Source organism: Pteropus alecto, unplaced genomic scaffold (assembly GCF_000325575.1).
Source record: "Pteropus alecto unplaced genomic scaffold, ASM32557v1 scaffold106, whole genome shotgun sequence".
Lineage (NCBI taxonomy): Eukaryota > Metazoa > Chordata > Mammalia > Chiroptera > Pteropodidae > Pteropus > Pteropus alecto.
In genome coordinates, this window is record NW_006442103.1 from 17,956,234 (window position 1) to 17,967,099 (window position 10,866).

Sequence of the window (10,866 nt, forward strand, 5' to 3'; positions counted from 1 at the left end):
AGAGACCCGATCCAACCCCAAGATTTCATTTATTAGATATGAAGTCTTGGGGAAGTCACATTACTTTGCTGAGATTCAATTTCCTCATCTGTAAAATGGAGATGCTTGCTTCACTTCTGCATTGTTGTAAAGAGTAAGGTGTTTGTAAAATCCAGTGACTGGCACATTAGACAGTACACATTTCATAGAGATAGCTATTACAGTCATTCCAGATTATAATCACTTGCTAAACAATCAGAGGCTCAGAGAGCAATAAGACAAGTGGATACAGAGCTTGTCATCATGCTAGGATAGCCTCATTGGGGCTCCCCAATATGACCATCAACCAGATCCTCAAAATCAAGGACCTGGGTTTCTCTCCCGCTGGGCAGTACGGGGGAAAGCAGTTTATGTTGGCCTCTTTCATTTGTACTCCTTCACTGCTGACCACCAACTGAAAACCTCTGAACAGAAGCGTTCTTTCTCCTGATAGAATATAACACTACTACTAGGCTATTTTCTTAATTACAATCGCAATTTAGTCATGCCCTACACTGAGATTCGAACCTGATTAGATTTTAAGTGTTTATCACTTGGGTCACTTCTGAAGATGGCTAACTTTACATTTCCTAAACTCCAATTTGGGAAAATGTCCATGAATTAAGGAGAATGTGTAAAAGGGTGAAACAGGAACCAGTCTCTCTCCACCTCCACACTCAGGCCCTGGCCTTAGTATCATTCTGATAAATACAAATACAGAGTTTGGAATTCTAACCATAAAGGGTTTGTGTTGGGGGGCGGGGGAGGGGTGGCAGGGCAAACCAAGGATACTAGTGAATTAAGCACCCATTATACGTCGTCTGCTTGAATAGTAATACATCAAATTTTCACACCAACACCCCCCAACACTGCCAATGTATACAGCCCCCACAGTAACAAAATCTTACTAATTTCATGAAGTCATTTCTATCAATCCATGAACAAAAGAAAAGAACAAACTTAAGTTATTCGTCCAGAATCACTGGAAAGAGGAGCCCAACTGTTTACAAAAAGCTAAGCTGCTTTTTCCCTAAGTCTGAAAATTTACTGTACACAATTCTAGTAAAGATACCCCAGTAGCAGGCATACCCGAAGGAACTGCTTCAGATGTTCCACTGCCTGTTCCATCTAAAATACCCATAAGAAGAAACAGTTCACCATTAACAGTCTGAATCAGGAAGAACTCCCTAAGCACAGCTTAGCCCTGCTGCTTACCCGCTTAGCAGAACAGCACAAGAAAACGCGAAGCACTTGAAATAGAGGAAAAGGGAAAGGGTTGAAAGCGACCAAAAGTTTTCTCTTTCTTAGATACTGATTTTTAAGAAACAAAAAACTCAAAATGAATGTCCGACTCTCCCTCTTCGCTAACCAAGAGATTCAGATAGAAAAACCAGCTTCAGGAAAGAAACCTTAACGTAGTCACATTAGCCTAACTTGAACTAAGTATGGTAGACAGGGAGGTGTCAAGCATCAGCATGTTTACTAGATTACTGGGGCATCTCTTCGGTTTTTGGGTCGCCTAGCAAAAATGTACCTGCCAGGTTGTTTCCCTCTTCCTCAATTATCTGTAAATCACCCATTCTCACTTTGAAATCTAAGATCCCGTTTCTCTTTTCCTCCTTTGAACAAAATAATAAATATACATAGTCTTTGGAATTTTCATGTATATGTGAATTCGCCATGCACATGTATTAAAATAATAATTTGACTTTCTCCTGTTCATCTGTTAATTTGAGTATTAGCCCACCTACAACTTAGAAGATGGGAGGAAAAGTATTTCTTTTAGGCCCCCACATGGTTTTTAATGCATTCTTTTCCTTCTTATACTTCAAGGGATCAATTATCGCAAAATGTGAGGTTTGGGCAAAACAACGAGCCACAAACCAGGACCTATTATGTTAAGTCCCACATGACAAAATTTACAAACCCTTGAACTTTATGCGAAATTGAATCTAAAACTTATTCAGTACATGAAGTATTACATAAAGACTAATTATTCATTTCCTAATTCCATAGCTTTGTTTTCCTACCTGTTCACTATCAATGTCTTAGTGTCTTCCATTTTATCTAAAACAGAGTATCTTCTGTCTCTTCTGGCAGTCAAAATCTAAGGTCACAATATTGTTAGCTATATTCTCTTATTCATATTCTGAGTATCATGTGGCAAAACTGTTCAAGAACTCTTAATTAGGATGAGGTGCACAAACTGAAATGCATCACAGCCCCTGGGCCAGAACTCAAGACACCTTGAACTTCACGCCAACTCACATCTCTAGGTCAAAGACCCTGCTTTTTTCTAGAGACTTTTTCCATAATCCCCTATGATTATCCCTTTTCAAGTCAGGTTACAGTTCCTCCCTTTTCAAAAGCATCAAGCGAACCCTAAAACAAAGAAAATAGAACTTCCCAGTTCTGTTCCTTCCCACCGCCACCTTCCCGGTCTTTGTGAAGACCTGTTTCTCCACCGGGAAACCTAGAACACTAATGCTGTCTTTATTTTTTCTCTCCAACTCTCCTTGAGGAAAACAAAACAACCGTCATGCTCATTTATGAGGCCCACCACTCACTCAAAAGAAAGTCTATAGTTTAATAAGCACTTTAAATTAGCTCTCCATGAACTCAAGGAATTTGAAGCAATTGTTCCCCTGGCTATTAACCAGGAAGAAAACCAGTTTACAAATAAAGAAAACATCAGGCCACAGTTTTAATGATATACGAAGATATCTATACAATTTAAATACTGTTTGAAGAGCTGTGACTCAGTTCCAGGCCGACAAAACTGGCTTCATATTTATGGCCTCGCTCCCCTAGGAATGGCATCGTGCACAGCCTCCGGCCTTCTGCCCCTTCACTCCCGGCCACGGCGGCCCGTCGACATCATGAGGGAGGCCGAACAGGGCTGTGCAATCAGCCAACCTTTTTTAGCTCATTGTGTAGCAAGTCAGAAAATCAGGTCAGGGGACAAAGTGTTATTTGATAGAAGCTTGATTAGCTAGACAAGAAGCCAGATTTTCTAAGAAAAAAAGCAGACTAAACTACAAGAATCGTCAAAGTTAACCTCACACAACACAATATAGCCAGAAAAGAGTCATAGCGTTTTGCTCGCTCACACTAAAAGCAGCAAGAAGGGGAACAATCCAGTGGCGTAGATATAAAATAGTAAATGATCCAAAACGCTTGTCTTAGCTCTTGACAACACAAAAATTCCGAGATGTTCTAAATTAAATTACAGAGACTGGAGAGTGAGACAGAGAGACAGAACAGGTACCCTGTTAACAGCTGTGGACCAGCCAACAAAAGTCTGCTCCTCTTCACGCCTGCGGGAGCGCCGTGTCAGATCAACGTCCAGGTGGCTGTGTCCACGATCATCCAAAAGAGAGAAGAGCCGGGTGCCACAGAACCCCAGAAGCCTCTGCCTCCCATGTGCATGGAGGACGTGCTTATGCTCCCCGCCTAGCCATGCTGCCACCAGTGGCTTGGACCTCGTGTCCCAGGACCTGCCTTCTTTCCTGGCTAGCATTTTGGCTCAGTAAAACCTGTACAAAAAACTTTCAGCCATGAAAGTTCTCTGTTTAACGTACTGATGTAGCCCACCAAAGCCTGAGGAAACATGACCTTCTTACATTCAGCTTAGGCTGACAGAGTCTTCTCCCCTAAACTGACAACATTCACATACACACTGAGCGAATATACTCCAAGTTCTACATTCAAAGTACTGCGTTGTTGAAAGGAAAGCATTCTTGGTGGGGAAGGATAAATTTGTTTAAAAGGTAAAATAAAACATTTTTCCACACAATCCTGTAAATTCATTTATATATAAAATTAATAAAATCAATAAAACCACCTATAGAAAGGGCTGGTGAAAAATGAGGGCTAATGACTAGTTCTACAGCTCACAGCCAGTTTGTTTATACTGAAAACCCCTTCCTACCATTTTTAATATAGCTCAGACCTAAAATGAGCAAAGAGGCATTCACTCTAATCTTGATAGCTACATTAATTTTAATGTTTAAACACAAAGTCAAAAGAAGAAAATATTTAAATCTTCATTCCACATATTTTTCCTAACATTTTATAAATCTGTTTATATCTTCCTATACAAAGCCCAAGTACTAGATAGAACAGCTCCCGGAATATAGTAGGCACCGATAAATAGTTAATGAATGCGAACAGACTATTGACATTACTGTATGATCTAGTGCCTATTACGTTATTATTATAAAACACAGATTTCAAAGCGCTATACTTCACAAATACAGAATGTGTGTTTGTGTTCCCAAAGAAAATACCCAGATTCAATTATACTCAGGAAAAGAACCTTTTTATAGCACTAGTGCTGTAGGACGGGACAGACTTGTCACCTGTTAACCTGATTAAAAACCTTGGGAACTCTGAATCTGCTCATCTAATACTGATTGCATGTTATGACAGAATTCTAATGTAATATTAAAACAAGTCTCAGACCCTCATTGAATCAGCACCTACACTTGGCACAGAATAAAAAACCAGTAATTTTAGTGATGAATAAAATTAAGATTGAAAAATTTAGGGAATTAAATACTTTTATGAGTCTCACTTATTAATATTACTTTGAACCACTTTTTAATCTCAAACATAGAAAGTAATACTAGCAGTGAAAGCTAAATTTTCCTTTTACATGTTATTAAACAAAAAGTAAATGTACCATTAGCGTTTTCACACTATACCAGCAATCGAGAGTTTTTTCAAACCAACAAGTTCAAGGTTCAAAATTTCCATTCCTCAACCTAACTTGTCTTTAACTAGGTACATTAATGCCTGTAAACATTCAGCAGTGACCACATTACAAGTTCAGAACCTAATAACTGACACTCTAAATCATGATTAGGGAACCAACAGTTTACTAATCTGTCTGAGAATAAAATACCCCAGACTACCACTGAAATTGCAGAAGTCACTGGAGGCAATTAAATTCCATTCAACAACTTCAGTTACAAATGATTACTGAAATAACTTTGCTTACAAGGCCAATCAGCTGTTCATCTGGAGGGCAGGTAACACTATGGGAAGCTCCTCTACTCATAAACTGTCAGATAGAGAAATGAAGCCATATTCAAACACAAGAGGCTCCAACTGTGTCCACCACTAATGCTAGGTGGTCCAATAGACCATTCCTGGGAGCCAACCTTTGATTCATTAGCCTATACAGGTTTGTGCTTGGTTTTCTGAACACTAGTACCCCCATGATTTTCAACATGTTCGAAGGCAGAAAGTGGCAAGAAGAAAAAGCCTACAATTACAATTCTTTTATTCTACAAATGCTGAACAAATACTATGTATCAGGCTCTGTTCTAAACACTGATGGGAAAGGAAGTGGCAATAATAAGAGGAAGAGAGAAATTTAAAGCATAGAGAAGAACTGTCTAAAGGAAAAGAAAGCCAGATCTAAAGGACAAAGACTGAATCTCTCAACATGTGAAAAGTACTGCACTAAAGTAGTGAAAAACAAGAGAAAAGAAGAGTGAATAATAAAAGGGAAAATGTTTTCCTATATGACTAGAAGATATTCTCAGTGCGGACAATACAATCATAGGAAACTCCAGCACAAAGAAATGTCTCTATTCTCAAATTTCATATAGACAAGTACTGAAAAAGCATCTTTATAATCATCAAAGCCTAGGACCTCGCCCCATTCTATATATAAATACCAAGTCTTTCTGCATAATTTTAATAGGCACTAAATGCCCCCCAAAACAACTACCGAACAAAGTGAGAGAAACTGTGCGTTATTTGTACTTTTTCCAAGAACTGTTCACCATTCTGGTGGTCTGCCTCTCATGGTATTTAAGTTGCAAATAACCCTTATGACAGTCTACTCCGGTGGCTGTTACGTCTACGCTTGGGGCCAATGTCTCCTACAATGCAAATATCTTCCTGTTATGGACAACTGAGTATTACAGATTGAAATGTATATTACTTTGTCATGAATTATTTTTTTATTTATCCTTTATCTTACAGCTAGAAAAAAAAATTTTTTAAACTGTATGTGTAGGGGAAAAAATGATGTGTAGGAAAGTTGTATTACCTATGAATTCCATTTCACTAAAGGGACTATTTCAAAATACTTATTATAAAAAGAGGGCACTGGGTCTGATGGGTTTGAGAACCACCAGGCTAGATGGGCATCACTGTAAGACACGTGCAGGTCTGTTAATCCAGAAAAAGGCAGAAAAGGGCATGTAAATTCTAAGCATGGTGAAAGTAACGTAATGAAATCTTAACTGGAAGGTGTTTCTCTGGGTTTAAAGTCTATTCAAATCTGCACAGAAATCTGCACATCATAGCAAGCCGCAAGGAGGTGAAGATACCTTGTCTAGGAAGAACTTCCAGGTGACACTTAGTGACACCTGAAATCATCGTGGAGAGAGATTATCTATCTTAAAAGATTTTCAAGGAAAACCAAACCGCCCATTTTGGGAAAAGGGGCTGGGCAATCTAACATTCTAGAAAAGTGTGCCTAGTTTAAAATCACCAGAGCCAACTAACTATTTCTATTTGATATCATCTGGACCCCTCTAAGAAACTTTGAACTGCTAACAATTGAACTTAAAAAGATTTTTTTAATCTTTCAGAATCTAAACTTCTGTATTTGAAACTGTAAGAACTACCTAAAATGTTTCTAATGTGGCAAAGGCCCTACTTCTCTATAAATAAGGACTTCTCATTCCTACACTACCTTTCAAAGATGATCAGCTCCATTTCTCAATGCTCATTCAAGCTTCCAGTAAGGGCTCCTCAGTATCAGTTTACGGTGGGATATACACTAACGTAAACTTGACAGGGTCAGATGACTTGTCGCCATGCACACGAAGAACTGGTATTAGAACAAGGATTCATAACTTCATTTTACCCTCTCACCAACAGTGTGAAGAAACTAAAAGTTTAAGCACAAAATGTCCTGAGCTCATGAAACTTCAAAAAGCTACAAGAGAAACAGAAAGAAAAACCTGATTAATGCTTAGATGAGCTATATAGAAAAACTAAAAGTTTGGATTGTCTGCTTTTTGCTTTATTTTCAAACTACAATTTCCAGCTGCCTCAGTAACTTACACACAGTGTTACCACCTAAATTAATTCCCAACTGACAATAAATTTGGATACTTTTCTTTTAGAAGCTGCCCTACAGTGTGAAACTTGAGAGGAGTGATCCAGTTCCTCTGGTCTCAGTAACCACAAAGAGAGAAAGTGACCCTAACAGTTACTGCTATAATGAATAGCAGTCACTAACCACTACTCTAAACAATCCCTCCCATCAGGGCTTTGGCTAGAATTATATGGTCTCCATTATTTTACTAAAAATTCTCATCAGGATCCCAAAATTAGAAATCAAAGCAATATCAGAACAAAACCTTAAGCACCACTGACTTAAGAGGGAAACAACTGACTATTTCTTTATCCTTCTCCAGGGCTCCTCGACCTCAGCAAGCTGGATATTTGGGGCCCGATAATTCTTTGTTGTGGGGGCTGTCCTGTGCATTGTGGCATGTTTAGCAGCATCCCTGGCCTCTACCCGCTAGATTCCTGAATCAATCCTCCACCTCCCCCAGCAGCTGTGACAACCAAAAAACGAGGACAGACATTGCCAAATATCTCCTGTGGAACAAAACTACCCTTGGCTGAGAACCACTGCTCTGTCCTATGTCCTCTACCGTTCATACCTAAGCTGTGAAGCGATGGACAAACAGAATCCACAGGATTTTCTTATTCTTAGACCCCCTTCTAATTTGACTATAGAGAACAAAAAGCAATCCATACTTTCTTTCCTCTGCTAATACAACAGCTGTGGAAAAGACCTTAGCGTCCTCTCTCTGAAAGTAAAGGTCATAAAAAGCCAACTAAACATAAAAAAACGCAAAGTGTTAGCATCCAATCATTACTTCCCCCCAAAAAACACAAGAAATTTCATCTGTAGTGATTTTAAAATTTTATTCCTCCCCATACTGAAAAGTCCCAGATTTTCCCAGCCTATACATGTCTATTTATCAGTAGAATTTCAAAACTAGAACTAGCCTTCTATCTATAAGAATACATATTTCTTACTTCTAGATTCTTGCAGGGAACACATTTACTGACACGGTATATCCAAAGGTCATGTGGTAGCACCTGCATTTCGTATCGCTGAAGCCTTTTAAACGTCTCACGACACTAAAGCCACTACTTTTTAAATGGAATTATTGAATATTCAACTCATATCACTTATTCATTCAAGAAATATTTAATAAGCAACGGCTATATAGAACCAGTAAGGTACTAGATAATCAAGTAGACTGTTTAGCTGATAAGTCACCAGTAGCAGAATTTAAGATAATCTAAAGATAATTCCTCTATGGCCATGCCACCCTGAACAAGCCCGATTCCGTCTGATCTCGGAAGCTAAGCAGGGTCGGGCCTGGCCAGTACTTGGATGGGAGACCACCTAGGAAGACAGGTGCTGTAGGCGTAAAAAATAAAAAATAAGGGATTGTAAGATGACAAGGTCCTCGCAATCTGTGAGGTCAACCAAGGACTGCCTCACCTAAAAATGAATGAATGAATGAATGAATGAAATTCCTTCCCCCAGTTCGACAACACTACTAATTCACTTAGAAGCAGCTCTGGGATCTTTTCTGAGAATCGTGCTACTTAAAAAGCACGGTCAGTGAGCTTAGAGGTTTAAGAGTCACAAAGGCCTTAAGAAATCTACTTTTTAGCTACTCTTATCATAGAGAGGTTAATACATTTTCCTGTATTGGAGCCATTACAAGTACAACACAATGATGATGACTCGTGGAGCACCTGGTAAAAAGCCAAACTTGATAACATTACTTACTGACAAGGATGACATTTTATTAGATCAAAGGTGATATATGATGTGGGAGAGGGAACGAGCCTGCTAGTTCCTTTGGGCAGAGCCACAGAGGCGAGCATACCCTGGCGGTCCTTAATTAAACTAGTTAAACTAGTCTCCTGTCTGGGTCTAGATACTCTGATCTCCATAAAACACTTAAGAACCAACCTAGTCCCATGAATGCCAAAAGCAGTTTACTATGCATATGATTTATCTCATCTGTTTAATGATGACATTCAATCTCATAAGAATATTCCCTGGCCTTGATTTTAAAGTGGGGGGAGGGGAGAGTACAGGGATAGAATGACACCTTTACATTCAAGGACACAGCCCTCTGTGGTACCGCCCAGTCATCCCTCCAAGTAGCACAGGAACTCCATCAGCTTTGACCTCATATTCTCTCAACAGGATAAGCCCGTGAGGTGGAAGCTTCTGCTTTTTGAAAATAATTTTAAGTTATTTAAATATTTCTCCTATCATCTGATGATCAAAAAATATACAATCCCATTTTACTCAATCATATATAATGCTGAAACTCTGGTGTTTCGGACCATATAATTAAAATCTCTTATTTTAAAATCCAAGTTTAGTACTCACTAAATTTTATTGATATTATTTTTACTGTAAGTAGGAAAACACTCTTAGAGAAAGAAACTTCTAAATCAATATTCACTTCTAGAATGGAGATGCTTTTTGGAAGCCTAACAGATAATGGTACCACTAAATACTATTTTCATTGTAAAATTCCCTTCATGGTTTCCCCACATTTCATAGTATCTTCTTTCTCAATGAAATTTTTGTTCTCTTTTCTGGGAGGATCCAAACCAAAGCGATACAAAACTAAGGTGGATAGATCAGGATTAGCTGGAGCGTGTTCACCAAATTAATTCAACCGAATGTGGCTTAACCTGTGGAGCTTCAGACATATTCTAATTTTTCTCAGAAGTTATAGTCAAAACTATTTCTTCTAATACAGACACTAAAGTTTGCTGGGCTTGAGAACCTTTCAGAGTAGCAGGACTGACGAGAAAAAGGATAAAAAGGGTAGTTTCAGGGCAAACGGATAAGCTATTGCTATTGCCTGTACACACCTTCAGATGCATCAAGTACTATGTCCTAGAGACTGGAGAAGCGAGAAGTCAGAGTTGTAAAAACCTTGCAACTCAGTCTTACCGAACACAACTGTGACTGTGCGATGTGGTGGATAAACTGGCAAGAGATGAGATGGCTGTGAAGCAGGCCTTCCCAGATGGGGTGAAGAAACCTACCTAGCAATAGCTCATTAAAAGCCCATGGAAAACTCACTACTCAGCCTCATGTGTTCAAAGGACAGCACTCAGGGGCAATGGGTCCCGTGATCCAACGTGCACAAAAGTACTCTCTTAAAAGACAAAGACAAAGAAAAACTTTATTCATGACACTTTGGGGCTAGCCATCCTCAGAAAGACATCCAGGTTTCCCACGACACTTGTCCAGCTGAAAAAACGTTTGGCTAATGTATGCTGAGCACTTACAGTGAGGGAATGTCAAGTTTATATAAAAAATTAGTTTAAAAAACTTTTCAATGTTTGTCCTGTACATCTGAAAATCATATTACTGACTTACCAGTGTGTGAGCTGGTTTTTCAGTAGCAGAAACAGATTCGCAGTAAATCAGCCACTTACTGACCTGGTCATTCTCACAACCAGCATTTTCAAGATGGGACACTGCAGGTTAAGGTGGGACACTGCAGGTTAAGGTGGGACACTGCGGGTTAAGGATACAGAAATGGCCACGGAACAAGATGAAACTCACCGGCTAATCCACGAATCAAAACTCTACCTCTGACAGAGTGCACCTTTTCCGAAAAATGCATAACAATGATCTACTAAATGTTTTTCCCTTCTTCCTCAACTCACTCTTCTTTTCCTACCTGAGTCTATGCTATTGTCATCTAAATTCTACCTAGCCTGCAGAACTCAATGTCAAACCCGTCTCTCGCT

General features: G+C 39.1%; 1 protein-coding gene and 1 pseudogene across 1 annotated transcript in view; one reads left to right on the forward strand and one right to left on the reverse strand.

Annotated features, from left to right (window-relative positions):
• RNF115 (ring finger protein 115) overlaps positions 1–10,866 on the reverse strand; it is a 47,968-nt gene that overhangs the window by 34,388 nt on the left and 2,714 nt on the right. The window lies entirely within an intron of this gene.
• LOC112469060 lies at positions 8,380–8,497 on the forward strand (annotated as a pseudogene).